The sequence below is a fragment of the Meleagris gallopavo genome, chromosome 2, assembly GCF_905368555.1.
Source record: "Meleagris gallopavo chromosome 2, MGAL_WU_HG_1.1, whole genome shotgun sequence".
NCBI lineage: Eukaryota > Metazoa > Chordata > Aves > Galliformes > Phasianidae > Meleagris > Meleagris gallopavo.
The window spans coordinates 20,928,126-20,954,325 of NC_139405.1; the positions used below are offsets into that span (position 1 = coordinate 20,928,126).

General features: G+C 40.0%; 1 long non-coding RNA gene across 1 annotated transcript in view; it reads right to left on the reverse strand.

Moving 5' to 3' along the window:
* Positions 1-26,200, reverse strand: part of LOC109365902 (uncharacterized) — a 197,710-nt gene that overhangs the window by 120,532 nt on the left and 50,978 nt on the right. Inside the window, exon 3 of the long non-coding RNA XR_004158802.2 lies at positions 200-360. This is a non-coding gene — a long non-coding RNA (uncharacterized LOC109365902). The remainder of the gene's footprint in view (positions 1-199; positions 361-26,200) is intronic.

Here is a 26,200-nt window from a genome sequence, read left to right on the forward strand (position 1 = left end):
TCAACTTAATCCAAAGCCTAGAATTGTTTATTAAGATAAGCTCACTATTAAGACATTAGTGTCAGTCTGTGAACATAGCAGGATGGGGTGAAATTCTCTGTTTTGGCATGGGGTGGGACAGCATTCCTTCAAGAAGCACAGCTGTTGCATCAGTACATATATCAGAGCTCTTATTTTCACAGCCTTTGTTTAAACTCACCTAAAAAAAAGGACATCACCACATAGCTCTTCATTCCCATTCATCACCAGAATCAGTTTTAAATGGAGTTTAAATCAGTTTAAATGGAGTTCACTGCTGGCCTTGGAGAAGCTAGGGAATTGTTGAGGAAAATCAGAAACTGTGGCATGAAAGCAGAGAACCTGAAGAAACAGATGAAAAGAAGAAAATGGACAAGACTGAGTAAAGAGTACAACATATCCAAGAAGATTCGTATATAAACTGCATGTAGCCGGGCTGTGTTCTTTCTAGCTGTGATACAAGTCACTTTAATTATGATAGTTCCTCTATTAAATGAGCTTTAATAACTAAATGCACTGCTATGTCTTCAGTTCTTATTAAGTTTCAATTTACCTATTCATTTTTCTGTTCTTTGAGTTCTTAATAAAACGAATAGCTGGCATCTCCTAGCCCCGCTCCCTTTTGTATTCTTGCCAATAGAATAACATCACAGCATTTTGCAGTAATGTTTTTTGGGTCATTTATAGACAGAAAATGTCAAGTACCTTTTATATGCAATTTTAATATTTGTTTTACTCTCCATTGTTTCCAGTATCCCTCGAGAACCTTGAAAATAATGCTATTTCCTTAACAAGTTTGGCCTTTCTTCCTTCTACTTCATAAATTGTTTTCTTGAGGCCTTATTACTTGCCATTCTAGACTATAAGCAACTTCCACAATATTCCATTAACATTACTGGTAATATATGTCTGGATTAGAAAAAAGAATCAATCAAGAAATAAATAAGTGTATATTTTGTTATCTTCCTAGTTCATGGATGCTCTGCAAAGAAGAACAATGGAGAAAAATTCCCTATATCCTGAGCTGCTTCCCACTTTAAAATTTCATTACATGAGAGCAAGCCCCTTAACAATTTGATTCTGCAGCTATAAATATAGGTCTGTGATGATAATCCTATCCCCCCTTATTATTTGAAATAAGAGGAGCAATAGCATTTACTGGAAAGTTTCATAAAGAGCTCCTCAAGTTTTGAGAAAGGTTGCTAAACTGAAATACGGGAGCTCAGTTTGTGAGCTGGAACCAAGGAATACTACAGGGGTATAACTTAGGTTGATCAAGTGGATCAAGTGGATGCCTAAGCTTTTGTTTTTCAGATTGCACAGCTCAAGCTTCAGCTTCCTTTTCTTCTGTATTTTTCCACTGCTGTCCTTTTGGTTTTGGTGGCTTTTGTTTTGTTTTTTTTTTTAAGAATATGAAGATTTTTCACTTAGAATTATCTCTGTAGATGGCAAATGTCTTTTAGTTGTTGAGTGCCAGGACTTACATCCCTCAGAGTGGAACAAAACAGAAAGTCCCTAGGCAACGTCCCCCTAGTATGTAGTATGTGGGGTTTAGAATCTTTCCACGGAGCCCATGTGGCTTAAAGTCTAATCATTAGGCCCATGAGATATTACAGAGCTAGTGATAAGGGGGCCTGGCTTCCACAGTACCAGCCTTTCCCTTCCTTTTAAACCTATTTGCAAAGCATTTGGGGGACTCGAATCCCCTGGATTCCCTCTGTCTATTCTCTGCTTTGTCTTCCAGCCTGCCAATAAGAAGCTGTTTTCAAGCTTTCTCCTCTGCAATGTCAGTGACAAAACAGACAAAGGTAGTTAAAGGCAAGAATTTACTTGCGACAGCAAATCTGCACGAGTGCACTCCTGGACAATATTTTTTTAAGCACATTGTGATTTTTAGGACTGGCATATATTTAAGACCTGCACAGACTGGAAGCTCCCAGCAATTCCTTCATTCAAGGTTGTGGTGAGTGGGGGGAGGAAGAAGGCTGAGCTGAAGTGTTTATGAGAGGTAATGCATGTAATTGAATCTCACTGGAGTGCACACAAACTGTCCAGGACGCTACTTGCACAGACAGGAACAACAAAGAACAGCACACCCTGTTCACACTGCAGAGGTCTTTGTTGGTTTGCTTCAAATGCTGCGTTCTAAAGACAGGACATGGGATAAGTAACTCATCCAACAGGCCAAAGGAGTCACAATGGCTACTTAATTATGAAACTCTTCTAGGCACTTATATATTAATTCATGGTCTAATGTGGTGTCAAGCTGAGGCGAATAAAGGTTAACATATTCTATTAGTCCCAATTGTCACAAGAATTTCATTGAACAATATGGTTCATTAAATGCTGAATCTAATAATTATGTTCACCATAATAGAAATTATTCATATGAACATGATCTGAATAGTTGTGATTTATTAATTTAGACATAAATTTAATTAGCAATTGATTTCAATTGAATCTCACTCTGAACAATAAGTTGTATTGTAAGCCATATACTGGAAACAATATCTGAAAAGAAATAAGGCAGGAAGCTTGTCAATATTCTTCATTCCTACTGCTGCTTTCCTCTGCATAAGAACAGCACTCCTGTCAAGCCCAGAATTCACACACATATACACAACTCAAAAAAGAAAAAAAATACCAATGGTTCAAGATCTCTTTTTGTGAGTATTCCTGGGTAGAAGTGCTCCCTCACGACAAAGCAGCATGAAGCAGTTCAACCTCTGTGGACAGGAAATACCGTACGAAGTCCACATTGAGAAGCTTCAGTATAACACAAGGCAAGATAATGAGACAAAAGTGCTAGCCACAAAATATTCCTAGCCACAAAATATAAGCACCAAGCCATCAAGCCTCCTTGTCACCTGCTCCCAAATAACACCAATGGTATGTGCTCCTTCCACAGGTATGCCCAGGCATCCCACAAAGCTGTACCACACATAGTACCACCATGTGTTGGCCCTGCAGGGCCACCTGAACTCTTCCCGACTCAGTTTTCCCCCTCCATAAAACAGGGATAAAACTGCAGTCTTGGCAGAGATCTGAGAACCTTAATTCACTAATGTCTCTAAACCCCTCTGAGGTTCTTATTTGGAAGGCACTGTAAAAATGCAAAGTATTATCACTGATTCAAACTGACCTTCCCCTTGAAATATCACCATTTGAGCTATAATTCCAAATCCTGACTCTAACCAAGTGCTACGCTGTGGGATTAACCACATTAATGCTTAAAGCTGTTGCTCTTTTTTTCCCCCCAATGTTCACAAGCTAATGCTTGTAGGGGTCTAATCTTGGACAATTCCTTAATGATACAGATTTTCAGATGAAAATTACTGCTGCATTTTCCTAACTTCTAACAAATTTTAATCTCATTGCACCTACAATTTGTAACATTCTTTAATTGTAATACAGCATTCTTTGGATACGCCTTCCTAATTTGAGTGTATATCTCTGTTGCCTGCATACAAACTGTAAATCATTGTATTAAGAGTGATTACACACCCACTGACACAGAAAATTCATGATCGGGTTGTGAGACATAAGAGGTTTACCAGATTGAATGTGGCATGGCCACATATTCTACAGAATTTATTATTATTTCTAATCAATCCTCCTCCCCTAAACAAAGATCCCTTAACTCAGGCTCCCACTATACTTTAGAAGAGCATTTCAAATGGATATGTTTTTAAAATACAGCTGAATATCTACCTAGAAGAATGCCATGATGACATTTTAAAGAACAGAGTTATGAGTGAATAGTTGGATTTCCATAGTTAGGCCAAATCCAGCTTAACTTGTATAGGGCTAGGATCTGGTCTGATTATATGTTAACTGTTTTATATAAGCAAAATATGCCAAATCTTGGGATGCAAGGTAGAAGCACTGTCAATTCATCTGTTCATCCGTTGAAGGGCTCTGCCACGCAGAGTCAGGCTTCTCCAAGTAGTCTTGAGTCTGCACAATTGAACAGCACTCCTGATCTCTGCCTGAAATGCAAAACTTCTCTGATTTAGTTAGTTGCCTAAAAAGTACCACAGGGAGATCATTATTACGATGATGATTAAAGGATTAAAGAGTTGTGAATCTTGTTAACCTGTGAATCTTGACAAATAAGCAGATTAGACACCTGTGGTAAAAGACATAATGCTGATTTTAGCAGTGGCACACATAGTGAGGCAAAAGGTGCTCCACAGCCCCGTCAGATGCCACAACTGCAGTAACATTGCTAAAAACAGCCCACTTAAATTATTTTACCACACAGAATGTTGGTCTGGCCAACAACACTGATCTCTGAGATGGACAGGCATGTGAAGAGCAGGCTTGGGTCCTTGCCTACATCCTGGTGAGCCAGTGGTGTGAGATGCTTTTCTCACCACTGCCTGTGTGGCTGCTGTGAGTGACTGAAGACTGGCTGTTCCCAAGGGTTCTTGGGGATCCCTGTAGTGCACAGCAGCACTGCCAAATTAAGGTCTGTGGAATGCCATCCTGCCCCAGGCACGATTCCAACTTTAGGGCAAAAGAGGCAATTTGGCCCTTGCACCAAAGGAAGGAATCTGTATAGTTCACTATGTTGAGCTTTGGGGCATACCAAAATACTCACAGTACCTTACAAAGCAGAATTTTCTCTCCTGGACTATGCTCTCTCTTTTTCACTCACCTACTAAGCTTGCATTTTTCAGAGCTCCCAGAAATACAGCATTTCAAGGAACAGTCAAAGGGCACAACATCTACATATTTTGTTGCAGAGTCTTGGACTACAAAAGTCTGACAAAGGACAGACAGAGGATGAGTGAGATTAAGCAGGCCAAGTAGGTCAGGACCAGTACAATTCTCAGGCCAGTACAACACAGCACATTGAGAAAGCATACAGAAATGGATGTTTGAGACAATGAATGCCCTAATTGGAAGTCCATTCTCACCGCTTCCCTCAATTAAGGAGAATTATGGATAATTCTGCCAAGATATTGATGGACAATGTAAGCATTGGCTTGAAAACTTTCGCTATTTAATGAACCAAACTCTACTCAGTTGTGAATTACAAGTGATCCAAAAATAAATCAGTTGAATACAGTTTAGCGATGATTAAGTCAAAAAGTTACAAAATGATCAATCACTGAATCCTAATAACTTCTCATAGGAGATACTAGAATACAGAGCTTTTGATTTCATGTCTTGGCTTAATCAAGTTTTCTCAAATGTTGAAACACTGGTTATGTTCCAGAAGACAGAATAAGCAGCTGCATTCTCCCTTTAAATTAAGGAAAAGGAGAGCCAACATTTGCTCAAATTGTAGAGGAGTAATTCCACTGACAGTCACACAAAAGGGCTTACAACTCAAACCACCAAGCCAGTTGTAACTACATCTTAGCCCTGAAGTAAGAGCTAACTAATATGACCTCTCTACAAAGTAACCAAGTAACCCACAGTAACTAGTACATACACTTTGTGAAATAACAGCTCAAGGCCGTCTGGAAGAACAAGGAATATGGAATCAATGCAGGTTTTAGATGCTGCATCAGTCAGCTTGGTGTCCTGCTACACCATAACAGTGTAGAATCATAGAATCATTTGAGTTGAAACGGACCTTATAGGTCACCCAGCTCAACTTCCCTGCAACAAACAGGGATACCTACAGCAGATCAGGCTGCTCAGAGCTCCCCCAGCCTGATTTCGAGTGTCTCAAGGGATGGAGCATCCACTACCTCTCTGGGCAATCTGTGCCAGTGCCTTTCTGACTGTAAAAAACATATTCCTTATATTCAATCTAAATCTCTCCTCTTTTAATTTGAAAACATTGCCCCTTGTCCGACCACAACAGACCCTGCTAAAGTGTCTGTCCCCTTCTCTCTCATAGCTCTCCTTCATCATCATAAAATCAGCCCAGGCTTTGGCATTACCTCCAAATCCTATCTTCTTCTTGCAGCAGGAAATGGCAAAGGTAGATGTGAGCACAGTACCAGGGCCTATCGCAACTGATTTATTTAGCACCAAGACAGAGAAAACCCAGGAGCAGAGTAGACACGAGTCATATGCTTAGTGGAAAAACTTCAATGTGAAGCTATCTAGAGCACCTGTATTGTGCACTGGATGTCAGCAGAATCAGCAGTGCACAGCGGGAAGTTCTTCCACTAGCATTATTCGGTATTTCACATTCTAATGCCAAATGAGAAAGAAAAATACTTAAAATATAAATTGTCATCTGCAGAGGAGCTCAAATATATTAAAAGAGGGAAAAGAAATTAGAGAGGCTTCAGCATCAAAAATGACAGCACACACTTAACTAAAAACCTGCTGCTCTGATTTCATTGCAGACCAGGTGGTATTTGGCTGTTCCCAGTGCAGAATGGTTTTATGCTAGTTGAGAGCAGTCAAACCCCTTGCTTCATAAAAGAAATGGGAAGATTGGCTCAGCAACATCATTTAAACTTGCTCTCAAATGTTTGCAGATAGACCTTGAGAAAAAGGATGCATAAATACATGACCTTGGATAACAGTCCTGTTCCTCTGGATTCTCGGCTCTCTCAGATTTATCAGTATTATATTAAATACATTTTTAAGGATTCTTTTCAGTCTACAGCAGCCTTTGACTTCCAAAACTTGATGCACAGTACGTCACCATGAGATAAAAATGACAAGAAATGGAACGGAGGGTTTGGATTTCCCAAAGGGCAATAGTAACACTCCAATACCTATACTCTCAATTGCACCACTGTTTTATCTGATGTGCACATAGGAGCATTTAAAAAGTACTGGAAAGTCATGACTGGCCCGGCGCCTGGGAAACATGACAAAACAGCAATGATAGGATTACAGACTGCTGACAGCAGCACTGAGAGATGCATTTTACTGAGTACACCAGGGTGATCAGAGCCGTGTGATTAGAACAACTGACCAGGAACATGGAGAGAGGGCACAATCATCGACCTAGAGTGCCCTTGCTCAAACAAGAACATCCAGAGAGCATTAATTAGCGAGTGAGCTAAAGGGCAGTGGGCAAGGGAGTCTTCAAGGTGGGGCACCGGCTGGGTGCACCAGTCGGCCTGGCCAGCAGCACAGCAGTCAGAACGAATTGCAGAAGACAAAGCTAGAGGACTCCCCAGGAACCACAGCTCAGGCAGCTGGTGCAAGGTCTAGGTCCATCTTTGCCCTGGGTGATGGAAAGAAGGAGATATCACACCGAGAGCGCCAGTGCTGCAGAGGCACAAACTGAATAGTCTGTAAACAAAGAGGAGGACAAAACAAGATGAGCTGCCTGACAAAAGATGCCATGAGGTATCAAAAAAAAAAAAAAAAAAAAAAAAAAAAAAAGGGCTTGAATTTTGCTAATATGAAAGACTTGAAATGTATATTATGTATATTTTCATTTCATACAGCTATGTACTTAGGACAGAACTGAGCACCATCAAGCATTTTAAAGCACAAAAAATCACGTGTGTATGATCTAAAAAAACTTTCTGAGAGAACTCAGAAAATAAATCACTTGTGGTAGTTATTTCACCCACATTTTCCTCTGATTGCTAGCACTCTGATGTTCATGAATTGTTCATGAATTGGGAGGGGTGATGTAGAATCATTAAGGCTGAAAAAGATCCTCAAGATCATCAAGTCCAACCACCAAACTGACCTACTGAGTCCCATCACTAAGCCATGTTCCTTAATATCTCATCCATGCATCTCTTGAATACCTCCAGGGCTGAAGGCTCCACCATTTCCCTGGACAGCCTGTTCCAATGCCCCACCATCTTTTCTATGAAGAAATTTTTCCTGACATCCAATCTAAACCTCCCCTGGCACAATTTGAGGCTGTTTCCTTGAGTCTTATCCCATATCACTTGTGAAAAGAGATCAATCTCCTGGCTGCAGCCTCCTTTCAGGCAGCTGTAGAGCAATGAGGTCTCCCTTCAGACTCCCCTTCTCCAGGCCAAACAGCCTCTGTTCCCTCAACATCTCCTGGTAACTTGTCTTCTACTTCCTGCACCAGCTTAGTTGCTCTTCTCTGCACACAGTGTATTAATACGCAGATATTTGGATGCATACATACTGAGGGTCACAATTGTGATTATTTTGTGTGGTTGTTTCTATTTTTTTTAATAGTAAAAAATAGTCCAGTGTTTCTAGAAAATAAAAATGGTTACAGATAACAAAAGCTATTTTCGTATTTTAAATTCAAATGAATACTCTATTCTTTCCTTGCCTAACTCTGATGCAGCGTCCTTATCATGTGATCACAGAAATGTTTTTATTACTCATCATTGCTTTAAATTTATTGAGTATCCCCATTGGTTTGTTTCAGTCCCTTACAAATTTTTCAAGACTGCATACACATAGCAGGGTTCCCTTTTCATGTGTCTCTCTTCCATAAAAGCTGCTCACTTATTTTAAATATAACTGCAAGCCAAGAGAAAATGATTACAAAGAGCACTATCGTTAGTTTTGTACCATCAGGACAATGTTTATATGAAAATTTATACTACAGAGGAACTCATATTTGAATAACACATGCACATTGTCCTCAGACAAGGAAAAAATGTCCAACCAACCATGTAAGCCAGGGCAAGAAATTTAATTAGGAAGATAAGAATTGGGTTTTTGTTTTTGCTTTTAGGTTATGGAAAAAAGATAATTTTAAGCATAGAATTAGCATCTTCTAATAATCTTAGACAAAAATGATTTTGTTTTGCTTTGGTTTGTAAATTAGCTCATGATTAAAGTATCTGTCTAGTTGAGCTTCATTCTCTTTTTGTGCCTATTTTCTGAATGCAACCCTGACCTGAATACTCTTGTAGCTCAAGTACAAGATTTGAGAGCATGAGAGGAACAATTACTATAAAGTGAAGTACTTACAGTTTTACTGCAAAATCAATGAACTTTCAAGTGATTTTTATCATATTTTGCAGCTGTTCTATTTGCTTTGAATGATGTTTATCACATCAAAAACCACAGCACTTTTAAAGGATGCTTTCTCTGGAAACTTCCTCCACCTTTATTTCCTTGCATCGCCCAGCACTGTAAATCTCCTTCCCAAGGATATTTTTACCCTGCAATTCTCCCATGCCTCAGAAATGATCTTTCTCAATACTTAAACCGTGACTTTGCTCAGTCTCTGCCCTGTTTTCTCTCATGGTTGCTTCAATGAGGAAATGTTTCAGGTTCCCAAGTGCCTAGCTTAACTCACAGCTTTGCAGCAGTTCAGCTATATGTCACCATTCAAGGCTTCCTCTCTGACACTTTTACTGTCTGAAGGAACAGCTCCATGTAACCTAGGTGTGCAGGAACTCAGACTGTTCCACCAGTGAGAAGCAGGGAGGTGACACTCTCCCATGGCACCTGATCCATGAGGTTATTTGTGGATAGTAGATGTAAACATTACACTGACTTCAGCACTACAGGGTTAGTGCCAGGCAGTATTTACTATATGCTGCTACTCCTTCTCAGCAGCTATGGGTTGTGCTGGATATCAACAAGCTAATGCCACAAACCTTCCTTCCTGGGCAGAGCTCCATTAGCAGTCCCTTGGACTCCAACATGAGTGATATAATTACTGTGGTACTCCACTGTATCAGTCACTGCACACACACTTACTAAGCGGATGGCCTCTTACTTCAGATAATTTACAATCCAGGTTACAACCAGATGCAACAGGGGCAAAGCAAACATGCTGCGAGAGGAGAGCTGAGAGAGAATGAGGCGACAATAAAAGGCAAACAAACAAAATAAACCCAAAACATATCTATCAACTGGCATGTTCTTATGGGCATTGCAGTGAGAGAGGGTTTATTCACGGTGTTATACCCAGCAGCACTGCATAATAAAATTATATTTTGTACATTTACCAGTACATAAAATTAATGCAGCTGTGTAATTCCTATTATTCTTCCTTATGTAATTCATATCACTCCTATCTCCTTTCTGTTTAAACCAACAGAAATTTAATTTTATTTAAATGCTTGCTTATCAGCAGTAAAACCGTTGCTTTTTTCTTTTTAACCTGAATTATTTGTTTTATCAGAACTAACACAAAGATGTACTCATGTTGCTTCACAGGGCAAGCAAGCGGCACTCACATCTACTTTTAAATTACATTTGAGCTTCAAGACAATATTCTTTGATACTTTTGACCAAACTACAGAAGTCTTAAAGTGCATTGGTGTGCTGCTCAAAGACAGCTTAGAATAGCAGCAGTGGAGCCTTAGTGTTGCTGTACTGTGGCACCTGCGCAAGTAGGTAGCTTCTTTGCTCAGTGAGATAAAAACACATCAACTAAGAAAATGAAGGCACTGACCACACAACTAACATGTGGCAAATTGATCACACATCTGAGTCCACAGGGGAGGACAACACTGAGAGACTTTATAATCAAAAAGCACCAGGCCCCCCGTAAGTTACATACAAGTCAAAATGGTGAAAATACCACTTTGAGGGATTGTACCAGCAGTGACACCACTACAGGGGTAGCCATGTGATGGGTCAGACCCTGGAGCACTTGAGCCATCTATTACATGTTTTCCCATCAAGGAGGATGATATCTCCATTACAGCCCTCCCCTGGGGCTGCTTAACAGGCCTGCATTTAAATTTAGCTGGTTATAGCCTTGTAACGACAGTTTCCAATCTTTTGTCTTGTTTCATCTTTTTTTTCCTTCTTTTACAAAACTGCTGTTAATTAAGTCTAACAATTGGCAAAGCCAGACATGAATATGAGTCACCCAAGTGTGCAAGTGACTTCAAGTGAGAAACAAAGATTTTTTAAACCTTGGAGTGCAGATCTCACTCTTCCAAGCACAAAAAAAAAAAATCACAATTACAGCCTTTTCCAAATCACATTGATATTTCTACAAATAGCCCTATCTTGATGCGAATAGAAAAAAAAATGGCAAAAATTTTATCAGAAAACAAAAAGTAAAATAAAAATTCAACTTAGAGTAGTTTTAATTTAGGATTTGTTTAATTTCAGGATGTTATTCCATATCCTATTTATGTTACCTTAATCTATTAGTATTTACTCTAACATGTCAATATTTATAGTGCATTACACAGTCTAAATATAGAGCTATATTTGATGTTTGTGTACATTACTATGAAAAGACCGAGAGAGCTGTTACTTAATCCTCCCCGAATAGAATCTTATTCTCTCCAGATTGGGTGTCTTAAAACTGTGTGGCACTAAAGCACTCCAGGTCTGTAATAGTACTTTTTTTTTTTAAAGTTCTATTATTTCAGACTTGCAGAAACCACCATGTGTGTCATAAAATAAATATAAGTATACCATGAAGAATGAAATACTGCTACTGACAAAAATTCTACAGGCAACAAATACAGATAATGCAAATCTGACGTGGTAGGACTTGATAAACATCATAGATTTTAACACTAGGCATGCACCAGGGTTATCGCTGATTTTCATTTCTTACATACCATCTGAATGCCTATTATTTCCCATTTTGTATCCAAAAGCCGTCATTAAACTGAAGCACATCTTACAGCACAAATACACGCAATATTTTCCAGTGACAGAGAAACCACTTCAGCCCTTAAGTTGTTGGAACAGTTAATTATCCTCCCCGGTAAAAAAGTGCCTTATATCTAGTCTAAATTAGCCAAGCTTCACCTTCTAGCCCTGGGCTCTTGTATATCTTTTTACTAATGTTACTGCTTGTATTTTTTCTCCTGTAGATATTTTTATCACACTTTAACCTTCTCTTTGATGAACAAAATGTATTAAGATCCTTGACTCACGCATTCCAAAACAGGTTTCCATTCAGATAATTGTTTCTGTCACTCTTTCCTGAACTACAACCTTTTTAACTTCATTTTGAAGTGTGGCCTCTCAGAGTGGACAGCACAGCAGCTGCTCTCAGGAAAGCCTTTCCCTCTCTCTAAGTCCAAGGATTTGTTCTTCTGGCCACAGACAGCTATTAGCCCACCCGTAATCCAAAATTTCTCTGCTGGGACTTCAGCACATCCCAATATCATGTGACATGATTTCAGAGACAGGCAACAAGAAAAAGAAGGGAAGTTGATTTGTTTCTGCTGGTGTTCTGAACTCAGCTGTGCACAGGTACACACAGGTGCACCTCGGAAGCTGCTCTCTGCAGCTCTGAGGTTTATTTGATTGGCACTACCAGTGTTACAGGGGAGCCATGACATGAAAATAACAAAATGTGAGCATAGGCAGCATCTCATTAAGTAGGCCAGCATCACAAACCATTTTAGGGCTGTTTAGAGCAAAATCTGCAGGAACTCATTACATACACATAGTGCGTGTCCTCTAACAAGAGCACTAAGTTTGGGAAAACCTGTTATCTGGCACAACTTCTAGAATGAAGTGCTTATCTGAGCTAGTTACAGTACAGAAGTTTTACAGAACATTAAGAAGGAAAATGACAATGAAAACAGTTCCCTCTGCACCATTGCCTGCTCTCAGCTGAGCTAATACTCCCCTGTAGTTTTGCAAAATATTAGTCAAAAACCAAATTAAAAAATAAAAAAAGTTTTAAAAAAAAGATCTACAACAAGTAAAGAGCCCTCACGACCTGGGCCAGAAATTCATACTGAAATAGCAGTACTAGTGACTCTAAGTCACTTACAGAAGCTTGCAGAAAACAGGAAGGTATTCACATTGCTTCCAGTTTTTAATGGATTGTTTGTCTTTCCCAAGAAATAACTTGCAGGGATGAAAGCGAGCACTGCCAAAGCTGCTTTCACAGGTTTCACTGCCTGGCTGCTCTGCGCAGTCCCCACAGACCCTCCTTAGTTTGTGTAAACTCAAAGCCATCGCGTGGTGCCAGGGGATGCTGCAACACAGTCTTCACAAGGATTTTTCAAAATCTACCTCTCTCCCAAACCATTTGTGTGAAGTATTAACAAGTCCTTTTTCTGAATAAGTGCCCTCATATAGATCAATGCTGTCAGCCATGAACTTTCAGATACCTTGAATTAGGTTCCCTACAATTATCAGGTTGCCTTAAAAAGCTTTTACAGTTGACATACTTGAAGCTGAAGTAACATATTTGATGAAATTTTATTTAGATAATACATTCTCAGGTGCTGTATGACATCTTGTACATTGCAGAGGAGTTGGACTAGATGACCTTTAAGGATCCCTGCCAGCTCAAACAATCCTATGATTCTGTGATCGTTATTGAAGTGTACCATGTAAAACTAAACTATTCTAGGCCATAGAGACAGCATATAAATGAGCAGGGTCTCCATTACTCCATGTAGAAGATGGCGGTGGGTTGTGAGAGTGGCTGCTTGAGACATTAGGGAAAGCAGATTCCAGGTAATTAATAAATTTATTTTCTGTGTGTATTGCCTTCAGAGCAGGTTAGAAATTTCCCTTTTTCACTAGCATTTATAGCCCACTCAAAGGACAATATTTCTGGAAGCACAAAGTTTGACACAATAACAAAATCACATCTTAAAACCCAAACCTCTGAGCTTCAGTGCTTAAAAAAGGTAGCAGCTTGACAGACCTGGAGACTGACAGCAGCAGTGTCAGCTTTCCTCACACTTCCCTGCCAAAGCACCTCAACCTTGACCTGAGGAGAAAACCATGGAGGGTTTGAGCGGGATTTCATGCCCATTCACTCTGGCATCTCTGCTGAGATTGCCAACAAGGGGGCCAATTAGTGCCTGCTTTGGAGGACTGTTTTTTCTCACCGTGTGGAAATGACACCTGGCTGCTGAAACTGGGCAGAAGACCACCAGTTCCCTGGATGCTGGTGACGGCATGGCCACTGCACAGGTTACCACTCTTGGTTACCCTACACACCCCGACACACAGCAGCTCCAAGTCATTGTCCAAGAGAAAGCAAACCTGTTTCCTAAGAATTAGCTCTTTCTTGATTGGAAATAGCAGCCTTTTGTTAAAGACTGAATCTGTGGGGGAATTGTTAATATTCAAGGTTCTAGGATCTCATTGCAGATGTGAAAGCTGGGTTTGCCATGCAGCCAAGTAAAACCCCATCGAGAAATTGCAGGAGGGCAGAAGATGAAGAAAGAAGGCTCAACCTTTTTAATTAAAGAGAGAAAACACAACTTTCCTATTGGATTATTCCCAACTTATTTGTTCTCAGTTTCACAAGACTTAACTGGCAAATGCCATAACTGGCAAAGAAATGGGTATTTCTTTGCCCCTTAATACAATAGCAGCTGCCTTCTCTGCATACAGAAGAAAGTACTACAGGAAAGCTGCCCTCTCAGCAGGAGGTAGACAGTTTCAAGCACACTGGTACAAAATGAGAGGACGTATCACAGACCATGGGTTGGTCTAGCAACCATAAGGGGAATAGTTGCTACTGTAATATGTATAGACATAGGTCTCTTGAACTTAAACACTATAGAAGTCATCACACTTTAATTAATGACCTATCAGTGAAGTTTGAATAAGAGCCCATTTGTAATGTAAGCTGTTAAAGTACTGCTTAATGGAATGGGTAACATCATTACTAATTAAAATAATGTTCTAAACATATTTGTCATAAATTCCAATTCATTTGACTTCATTTTGTCAGGAGAAAAAAACTAAGAGTCATTCTCTTTGAAATCAGACATCACCCTTCAGTTCATCTGTCACCAAGTCAGGCTTGCTAACATCTCTAAGGATGTCATCTGACTAGAGTTTTCTATCACTCTGTCATTCCAGGTGCACTTCTTGACAATTTTTTTAGATCCTGGTCCAGAGTCTCCTTCAGAAATCTAGAAGGACCATGAAGATTGCATCAAGGACTTGATTAAACAACAGATAACATGCATAACCAGCACACTAACCTCATTTGCAAGCTCTCACAGTAGATGATTGACAGCTGATGCCCTAAGCAAAACTGCTGTTTATGAAGTCCTTTTCAGTCTAGCTACATTAGTCTCTCTGCATAGCAGCAGTCAGTACACTGCTATCAAAACCAAGACTGTGACTGATAATATTGAACTCTTCATTACCCCAAGTGTTGCTGCAAGTAATACCAGGAGTTTGTACACCACCGTTCAATAGAGGCTCATTATTATAAATATTCAGCTTATGTCATGATGAGAACAAACAGCTTTGCAGCCAAGGTGAAAGGGGTGAACTGCAAATAGGCCAAGGTTATGGTAGAGACAGTGCCCTATTTTTATGATGTGACCTTGGAGTCTAGCAATGGAACGCAAGTTCAGTGAAATACATGAATACTGTGTATTCAAACAGAACTGGTCGGTTGTTACCAGCTTTTAGAAAAAAATAAATCATAGAAAGAAGAAGCACTGTCAAATGATGCAGAATAGGATTCTTCTGCTGATTAAGTCTGATATTTTAATACTTCAAGGTTCAAATCTTAGGGGTTCTTTGTTTGTTTGTTCTGTTTTTTCAATCCTGTAATTCTTGAATTAGATAAGACGACACAGATAAATTGTGTCTGGCATTACAGTTCATGTGACTCATAAGAATGGAGATTTGTCCTGGCCTCCTCTCCTAAATTCACTTTCCCTCCACTCCAAAGGTGGCTGCATGTGGCACAGGCTGTTTAGAGCTGGCTTAGCACCAATATCTCTCAGCAAGAGAGCTGCTAATCTCTCCCTGGGAACAGCACCTAGATTGCTCTGCCTAAAGTCACAACACACCCTTCTGCTTCCTTTGTCCACTTGGTATTTCAGCCTAATTAACAACAAGTTTCCAATGATAAAAGAATGAAATTACTTCCCAGCACTATGAATATATTGATTCACATGAACCATGCAGTAGCTCTGACAGCTTTATTGCAGAAGGAAAGAGGAATAATGAAAGAGTTTTATTTAACCGAGTTTCTTATTGCACTTGCATGCTGTGTGAGTCAAACTAATCAAGAACCTTCATTGGATCTGCTGCTGGCTTGTTCCTTGAAAATTCAGAGTCAATACAGATACTTGATCTTCTGTACTGGATTACTGCTGTACTACCACAATGTTTACAAAAGTGCTCAAATCCCACAGAGCCTTTCAGAACACAGCAGAGATGAGTGACTCCAGGAATACACATGCCATACCCCCATTCCTTTCAGATTGTTCCCTTTACATTAATTACTTCATAAGAGAGCACACTTCCCCCTGCCACAGGCATTTCTAAGGCCCTTCTCACCACAATGGCTGAAATGCTCACAACTACACGAATCATGTCCAGCCTAACAAAGTACAAAAGTGTTGTTACGATCCACAAAGACTTATGTGGGGAACCAAGACAACACTGAAACACTGTGGTTAAACAGGGAACTGAATCACACCACCAACGGTCAATGTTTACAGAGCCATAAGAACAGGTTGTATGTACATTCCTGAAATACTGATAGCCAACAGGACCAGAACTAATACGGAATTCAGTGCAGGAACAGAGGATGAGCCTTTGCCTCGCCTTGCTAAGAAACAATTAGAAAAGCCAGTCCAACCTTATTCATCCATAGAAAAAAAATAGTATACTCAAGGCAGGAAAAAAGGAGAAATAATCACTTATTTATTAAGGAACAGCAAACTCTTGAGTAGGACTGCAATGAATATCCACTAATAACCAGACAGAGTGGAGTGACTCAATCTAACTCTAGGAAGAAAGTCTCGTTAAAAAAATCCCAATATTTTTGAGATAATGAAACTGAAATCTTAACTGCTTAGAGAACTTTTCGAAAAACCTCAGAGCATCTTTATTATTAAGAAGGAAAGAAAGTGTGTGCTGAGGATCTTTCAGTACTCTTTTACAAATTAAATCAATATTTTCCTTTCCGTATCATTAAAAAGCTGCAATACAGTTTCTTTAATATTGAGCTCATAGTGAGAGTGCGCTGTTGAAATTGTAGTGTCCTCATCATTTACAGCTGGTCTTGCACATGGTTCACAAAGTCAAGCCAGTTGTGCAAACTGTCCTTCTGGTCTGAAATCATGCTAATTTTCCTTTAGGTATTGGATGTCTTCTAATAGGCTCATGACAAACAGAAGTGACTTCTGGAAGATCCGTGTAGTTTAGACAAGAGCTGGGATTGGTTATATTAAACCGGTGTGTCAACATAAATCTGACTGAAGAGAGTTGCTGAAATTAACCCCAAGCTGTAGTTAAATTAGCAGCAAGGGCTCAAAAAATATCACTGTCCCCTGTTCTCCCTGACTAACTCCTTCCACCAAAGTTAGTGATCTCACGAGTCATCAGAACAACCTAATTGCCATACCTTTGTGTCTGCAATTCAGTATGGTATCTCAGATGGAAAGAAGTGCTCGTATGCTCAAAGTGGCAGATGAAGGACTGATATATGTTTTAAGTGAGTTACAACACAGGTGTGGACTTGAAGAATGACAGTTCCATCTTTTTAACCCAGTGCAACTTAATTGACTCAAGCTGAGTCAGAACCCAAAGTCAGCAGTCATTTAAAACTAATTAGTTTAGTCTGACAAACATACAACTCCCAGGTAAATACAAAGCCTGATCTCACAAGATCTCCTCTTTTGTGATAAATTTTCCAAGCCAGAGGGGAACTTAAAAGGGAGGGGAGATTTCCCATCAGGTTATCAGAATAAACCATGGACTCAAGAGCTGTTTTTCTCAGCCCAATTCAGTACAGCTTCTGAAGTCCTTCATAACCACTAGTCTGCTTTGACCGCCTTACATTACCCCGTTGAGAACCCTCTGGTCTGACAGACATTGTAAAAAGAATGGTGTGCCCACTCCAGAAAGTTTACCTCCTCATTCGTGTACCAAGTTCACTTCCTCTCATCACAAGGGCACAAGTCAGAGCTCAGCAATAACATAGGTCATTCCTGCAGCTCAAGCCACCTGAGAGAGCTTTCCCACCAAATTAGTGCCAGTTAATGCGCACATATGCATGAAGAGGAGAGTCATATTCAGCAGCAATACCTAAGGAGTGTCAGAAAAAAAACTTTTCAGCCCAGCAGTGTGGTTTTGTGTCATTCTCAAACTTACTTCTGAGCCTTTCCAAACAACAGGCCCACACGTGGCCAGCACAAATCCCCTCCGTAGCTGGCAGAGGCTTAGCATAGCCCTGCAGCACCAAACAAAGCAATCTTTGAATAGCATTTGCTGATCCTGTCAGCAGGGGTGGCAGTGATTCCTGTGTAGGATACCTGACTCTTGGTCCAGGATCACCCAGTCTGAGACTGAGAATAATAATCTCAGTGCAAAGGAGGACCAGCTCTTGAACTACTGCAATTTTCAGGCCAATACATTAAAGAAAACCAGAACCAGTGCCAGTTTACTGTAATACGCTGGGCTATAAATGGTAACAGTTCAAGAGCTGCTCAGCCATTCCAGGTCTGAAGTCAGCAATCTCAGGAGAAGGAAGTGTAGGAGAGGGTGGGTGGTGGGCAGCAATGACACTTCAGCCATAAAAGTTTAATCTGAAGCCATAAGTGAGTCAACACCTCTGCTGAAGTGATGTGTCTGGCCAGAGATTGCACAGCCTTTCCCCCAAAGAGGTCACTAGAGAGAAGGTGAAGATAAAACACACAGAACGCAGGCATGTGAAATAACAGCCTCGCAGTCCTTATTCATTCAAGCCATACCCTGAAGAATGCCACTTGAGTGAGGACAGCATGCATGAGTAGAGAGCCTGAGTTATTTAAGGCCCTGTACTCATCTCAATAAACAGGTAAACACTCAAACAGTTGACAGGGCTACATTACTATACAGCACTGCCTAAAATCTTGCTTCAGTTTTTCTGTCAGTAAAAGGAGACACAATTTTAGAAATGCAGCTGAGAATCCATTGAAGGTATTTGGTGAAGGATTTGGATAACCTAAAATGCTAGGTTCCATTAGGCTGCAGAATAATATTTAATAACACATTGAGCAAGAAGCAAAAAATACAAGACCTTTCCGTGCAAACGCAACACAGGAAATTGCCAGTGGCAACAAACTGCCGGGGTCAGCTAAACAACCAAACAAGGGTAAAACAGGCTTGGCTGTGTCCATCCTCCAGCAGCATAGGTCTCATAGCTGCGACCTGCACTGATGCTTCTCCTCCTCCCTCCCCCTGGGACAGGGTGGCCTCTTCTGGCTGTTCACACGATGAGCGTCAGCATTCAGCATTGCCTACACTGTGGAGAAACCTCCAACCCAGCCTATATGTAATCATTTCCTACGTTAAGAATAATTCACATGACAAAGAGACACTACCTTGAGTAAGCCATAAGGGACTTGGTTCACAGCTTATCTGTTACATCCAAAATAGTATTTACACAGTACCAGAAATGAGCATGAGAAGAATCTGCAAGTTGGGGTCTTTGTCCAGCAATCAATGCTGGCAGACCTGTAAAAGGGTTTGGACATAGTACAGAGAGTGATATCAGTAAACACTAAGAGAGAAGAGAGTGAGGGTCATTACTGCAAGACCATCTGGTTGCTTGCATTTGCTGTGAACACATCTCGTTAGTCCTGCAAGCTAGTAAGACAGAGAGAGTTGTGGGAGTATCGAGTTACTAATGAATAGCTGTACTTGCATCTTCCACACTGTAACTGACATCAATAGTTGTGGCAGCATTTAAAATACTGGTTTCTGAAGGTCAAGGTGTTAATATTCCTGACTGACAATATATCAGCAAAAAACATTTGGTTCATAGACAGTTCTGTTATAAGAATTCTTATTTTGTGGTGGATGTTTTTTCCCCATTCATTAATGTTTTCTTTAGAAGTCCTTAATTCCTTTGCTGGGATCATTTGCACTTGGATGGTCAAGCCTATGAACAGTGTTCTAGGTACTGGGACAAAAGAATAAACATGAAGAATGCTGTACGTTGTTTAGAAGGATGCATGAAGGAAACTGGTTTATTTGCAATTAGTTAAAATAGATCAATATTAGATTTATCTGTAATGAATCTCCTCTAAGCTTCCAAATCGATGAAAAGAGAAGAGATTGTGCAGCTGCATCTTGCTCTGTTCTCTACCTGCAGCCAGATGTGGGCTTTACTAAACCACATGTGGGAGCGAAAACAGAGCCAAGGGCCCTTCTCAGAGAATCACCTGCCACTTGACCATATGGTTTCAACCTTGGAGTCAGGTAGCAAGGGCATTCCAGCCTTCTGCGATCTGCAAGAATCAGAGATATTGTGAACTATCCAGGAAGGGCTGGAAGCAGAAAATGGCACCTCTCACTGCTGAAGAGGAAATTTGAGGAATTTGAGTACCTCCTTTCTTAAATTAGACTAGCTTGGCAATAGCTCCATAAAGGCCAAGAGCACAAACCTACAGGAAATAAAAGATTCAAGCCTGAGGTTTGGTTTGAACATCCATCTGATTTCTGACAAGGATGCTCCTCAACTTAGATATCCATAAAACTCCTTCCAATCTGGAAAAAGAAGGAGAAACTTTCAGCTTCTCAGGAGATAAATCCCACTTTCCACACCACTATTTTAATAGATAGGATGACGTAAAGCAGACTGCCAGGGGGCTCAAAGGGCTTTCTTTCCTTCCACACATTTTTCCTCACCAATCCTGAACAGACCCCAAAACTCAGACTAATTAAAGAGAAATAATTGAGCACATTCAGACCAGGAAGGTTGGCAGATTCCCACTGTATTGTGAGACCACCTTGGCACTTAAATGGTTAGGGACTATATCCCACAACATCATGCTCATCTCATTGTGGTAGAGAGCTCTTGAGAATGTTATTAGCTGGGTGTTCGCCTTGCCGTTTTTCCACATGAGGCAGATGGGTAATTACGAAGCTAATAGTCTGATTGAGAGAAATCAGATGCAGTGGTTTGCCCAATTAGATGATACATTAGCTTCCTTCTTTGTAAGCAGCTAATGTGTGAAGCAAAGTGGTATTTTTGAGGGTCAGAATCCTTAAACAAGTGCCGAGTTGCAGATTATTGTGTCTCTCTTTTTTTTTCTAATGGAGGAAAAGTGCTAAGTCTTCATTACTAAAAGCATAGAAAATGCAAATCAGGCTCTGAAACAAAAGAGTGAAGGGACAGGCGAGAATATTTGGTGTCCAATGTGTCAACCTACAACATCAATTACATTGAAATGCAATGCATGGGAGCCTAATCAAGGATAGTATAATTGTAATAATTGCATGCTTTTGTTGGAGAGCTGCTGCCATTGTTATTGTCAACCATTTGTTTTTCTCTATTGTTTAAAGGGGAGAGTATTTAAAATATATATATGTGTGTGCATATATAACTGTGTGTAAGTGACTGAAGAACATCACAGGTAAAGGTTGTGTCTTTCCAAGGAAGTCTTCTCAACCCCATTCTTCAGATAGCAGAAGACTGAGAGGCTGAACTCTGTGAAGGCAGGTAATGCCCAAAACTGAGAAACAGACATTGACTTACAAGCTGTGCCAAACACTGGGAGTTACTCTTCTTTTTGTTGACATGTCCCCTGATCCAGGGAAGCAAGTTATTCCTGGTGACTGGCAAGTCATGAAGAGAGCCACTAGTAAATCATCCAAGCAATCCGCAAGAAACCTCCAGTCTGCCTTCTTACTTAAGGAAAAAAGGGAAGAGGTCAAAATAAACAGTTTCTGCCTTGTTATATTTCTTCCAGAGCTGCAGTCTGTTTCTGCCATTTGAAAAGATATTTAAAAATCTACATTGTTGACAAAAATATTCAATGTTCAAAAAAAAAGGACAGCATGAGTTTCATCAAGATCTTATTAAGAAAGAAAAAGGGAGCAAGAGCTTCCCGTAAATAAATAAGTGGTACTTTCTGTATCCTGAAGTTGGGCTGGAAATTCTTATGTCAAAGTGCTCAGCATTCAGATCAAATGAGAGGTTTATTTTCTCTCCTCACTTGGGCTTGCCAGTAGGTTGAAATGGAGGCACAATAGAAATGGGCTAAAACATTTAACATAGCTGTTAAATCTCATTCTCCGCAGCTAGAAAAGAACAATGCTGTACTGTCTTTACTGAGAATACACTCTCCTGCCATAGGAGGCTTTTCATGTATTTCTAACAATCCTGTACATACTCCAAAACTCACACTAATTAAAAGCAAATAATCAAATACATTCAATTTGAAAAGTTGGCAAACTCGCTTGTATTATTGTGTTAGCACCTTGGCACCAAAATGATCACATTGTGCTAATCTCATTGTGCAGGAGAGCTCTTGAGCATGTTATTCAGTAGGTCTGCTTCCCGCCCCGCACCCCCCAGACCCATCCCATCATCCTCCACCACCAACACTCCCTTTCTTTAACTGGATAAAGAAATGAAAACATAAGCAGAGATAAGCAAACCCAGGACTATGTTTTCATTGTATTACACTCAGGCAAACTTGTGCTACTTTTTGCAAAGATTCCCTTTCACCCTGGTTTCAGTTCATCTCTACTGATACAGCTGATAAACCTAAAAGCTGCTTTAAAATTAACTAAGCATTCTGCATTTCTTTCTCATTAGCTCTCAATTATAATATTATATTATTGTACACAGTGCTTAGCTACTACAGTAATGCATAGAGTATAAATGAAATAAATAAGAGCTTTTACAAGACTTGGCAGCATATGACTGACCAGATGAAGAAACACAGAAGTAAGTATCTTGGGATTCCTTCTTTTTGGAAGCCTTATTTTACAGGTAAGATTTCATTTGCTCTGGGATAACAGCAAAGCTGTCCTTGCTAACAACAGTGAAGTACAAATTGAAAAATAATGTTTGTTGTAGTTGTTTGTTGTTTTTCTTTCATACACTGTGTAGAAGAAAACTTCTTTTTTGGGGAGGTCTGATTTATACAGACAAAGCTTTGTAGTGAGGCTTATAAAATCATATATGCCTACCCCCTTGGTAAGAGGCCACCACTTGTATGTTTATAATGGATTATATTACTGAAAGGCTGCTAGTTTTTATGGCTGAAAATAGTTGCACAGGACAGCTTACGCAGCATTACAGAATGGAGGAGGCTGGCAGGGACCTCTGGTGTGCATCTGATCCAACCTCTGCTCACACAGGGACACTCATAGCAGGCTGCACAGGTCATATCAAGGTAGTTTCTGAAGTTCCCCAAGGAGGAGACCCACGGTCTCTGGGCAGCCTGTACAACTGCTGTCACTTGCACAGCCCATAAGTGCTGCCTGATTCCGTGTTCCAGTTTGTGACCATCACCTCTTCCCTTGGCACCGGGACCACAGAAAATAGCTCAGCATTTATGAAGCTTTAGATCTCTTTTAGGCTGTGAAGTCTTGCACATGTGCAGGCCTTACTGTGCATGCACCTGAAGCTCACAACTGACCTCCTATAGATGCATATTTGTGTGCTATGAAATAGAATCAGTTCAATTTTCTGCGAGTGTCTGGGAGGAATTTTCCCCAAAAAGTCCAACAAAGGGTGGGTATGACCATGAGCCAGAGTAGGTATGACCCTTCAGCACTACATTTTCTTCTTTGATGAAAAGAAAGGCTGATTTTTTCTCCAAACATAGTCCTGTTCTGGGCTAAGGAGAGTGTAATCCTTTAACATGAATTTTTTAAGTGAGGTCTTGTACTTCAGTATGTACTTGGTTATTAAACATGTGACCTGCATCTACCATCCACTGCTTGCTATGGCCTTTGTCTGAGTTCCAGAACTTCTCCTGAGAAAGTACTCTATGTAAAGAACAGTGAGTTGAAGATCTGTGTCAGGAGACACATGTTTTTTCTTAATTTCTTAAGATTTATTAGATAAAAGAATAACAAAAAAAAAGCACGTTTCATGCTGCAGAACTGCAATGCAAAAGACCATAGTATTTCATTAAAAAAAAGATGTGAAGGTGTCACTGAAGGATTCTCCTGAGAAGACTAGGAAGGGTAGCACTCAGCTTTTAGCACAAAGACTCTAGTACTTCCTTAAACTGAGAAGGAGCAATATAGTAGCTCATAACTACATAGTCCAAGTAATTTGTTACCTCCAAGACAGTTAGCTCCTGGCCTCACATTTGCCCTCCAGGATAGAATAATAATGGGAGCCAACATGACAGAGCCTCTTATAAAACAAAAGAATTAAAAAAAAAAAAAAAAAAGTTCATAGAGGTTATTCTATCCTGCACTGTACCACCTAACATGCTCCATTCCTGCTCACAGAGACTGAGGGCTGCCCAAGAGCCCGCAGACAGGCCCATGTCTGGTAGGGCCACTCAAGTAAAACCGGAGTGAAATAGCACAGGGTGCCCAAAATGTCCCAGGGTAACACTGTAAAGAAACACACCTCCCATATATCCACTTCTAACTAGAGGTTTTAAGTAGCTATAAGCCTGACATCTTAAAATGTACATGAGTCTTTCTGTTGACTTCAACAGACACCACAAAGACAGGCCAAAAGACATGTGCTGGAGATACTTACGTCAACTGCTGTTACATATTCATAGTACAATGTTTCAGTCATAATGTTTGCAGTTAAAGCTTGCTTAAAAGGAAAACCATGATACTCAACAAATAAATAGTTATTGGATTAAGCAAGTTTTAGTTTGCTGTTGAATTTCTGTGTCATAAAGAAAAATTGATCAGCCAACACAGTAAGTATCAACAACAGTACCCAAGCTTGAAAAGTCCTCAGTCTCCGCAGGGAGTACTCCCATTGATACTACCAGGAGAAATGCTTGTAGACATCAGGATAGCATATGGCCTCTGAAATCAATATTGGTTTGCAGCCTGACATATGGATGGATAGATACCACAGAGAGATTGAAATAAATATGACAAACTAAGTCATACAAAGAAAAACATGTATACACAATCACACTCTAACAGATGCTTTGGCTGAAATAGGTGATTTAGAGGAACACATTGTAGATCTGAGAAATGGAAAATTTCATCTAAAACCTACAGTAGCATAATGCAGTTTTGCAAGTAAAAACTGAAGGATGTAGGGGAATTCCTTGGGGACAGGGCTAAGGGAAGATGCTGGTAAATAACTTGTTGAAGAACCTGCTGTAGATTTAACAGTAAATCTAACAGATACTTTCCCCCTCCAGCTTCCACAGAAAAAGGTTTTTAAAAACAGCCCCATATCATAAAAGGGAAGGAGAAGATGGATTTCTCCCAGGCATTAAAACAGACTGATGCAAACACTTCAGTCTTGTTTGCGGTTTAACGCATTACCCCAGAGATCTGAATGTGAAATCTGGACTTCAGGAAGAAAATCCTCATTTAGCATACAGCACTGTGATAGCTATGTGTGAAAGCTCTTCCAACACTGTTTTCTGCTTGCCATATGGCCAACTTCACCCACATTAATAGCAACTACTGAGCACAGGCTCAGCGGTTTGAAAGAATGAGACAGTGAGAAATGCAGAAGTCTCATCAGCAAGCACGGTGTAAAGAATATCCAGTTGCCTTTTTGTAATGATACTTTAACTTTGCCTGATGCTACTAGGGCATAGATTTAGGGTATTCAGTTTACTCCTCCAAATAAAAACATCAGGAAGCGTCAGTTCCCAAATGTTTGTGACTTATGTACTTCAAAATTCATGCCACCTCATTCTTTGTTTCAAACTTTCATTCAGTGTAACTAATGTCAGGTGTGCAAGAAGGCTAGAGTATCTATGGTTTCATAATCCACTCTCTAACTGTCCATGTCCTGAGTAAAGTGAACAAAATTTCTTTGCATAAGTGTGAATGTTCCCTTTTGAAAATTAAGCAAAAATGTTAAACTTGTTATGAAAATCAACAGGAAGCAGCACTGGTGCCATTCAAATCCAAACTGTAATTACATTTTGTGTAGAATTTGAGAATTTTTTCAGTTTGGGAAAAAAATTACCAAGGTAAAGAACAACAGCTATGTTCAGTGTGTATTGAAGCCCGGTAAATATTCAGTTTTTAATGGCATCCACTTCTATTTTGTGCACTGAATTACTGTGCTGACCTTAAATTAGAAATCTGGATGGATCTGAATGGAATATACTGAAGATGAGCATAATTACTTTGCTTCCCTTTATTCTAATTCATTTTTATTTTTTAAAATTCTTTGTGTGATAAACTGAATGTCAGAGCTCTTGTGGATTTATACTCACAGTAACAGAGAGCAGTAATGATAGGCCAGACAATGCCACACAGGAAGATATATCTGCACTGCTGTCAGAAGTGTGACTGCAGAGCCTTCTTGCCTTCCTCATGTGAAATAACTGTAGTTACACTTACTGTCCAGATCTCATCATACACCAAATAAGGGTCCTGGCACCAGCAAACAGAGCCCCTGCCTTCCCAGCCAATCTGAAGGCTAGCTTGAGTGTATCTGCCCATCTCAGCCCACATCCTGGGCACA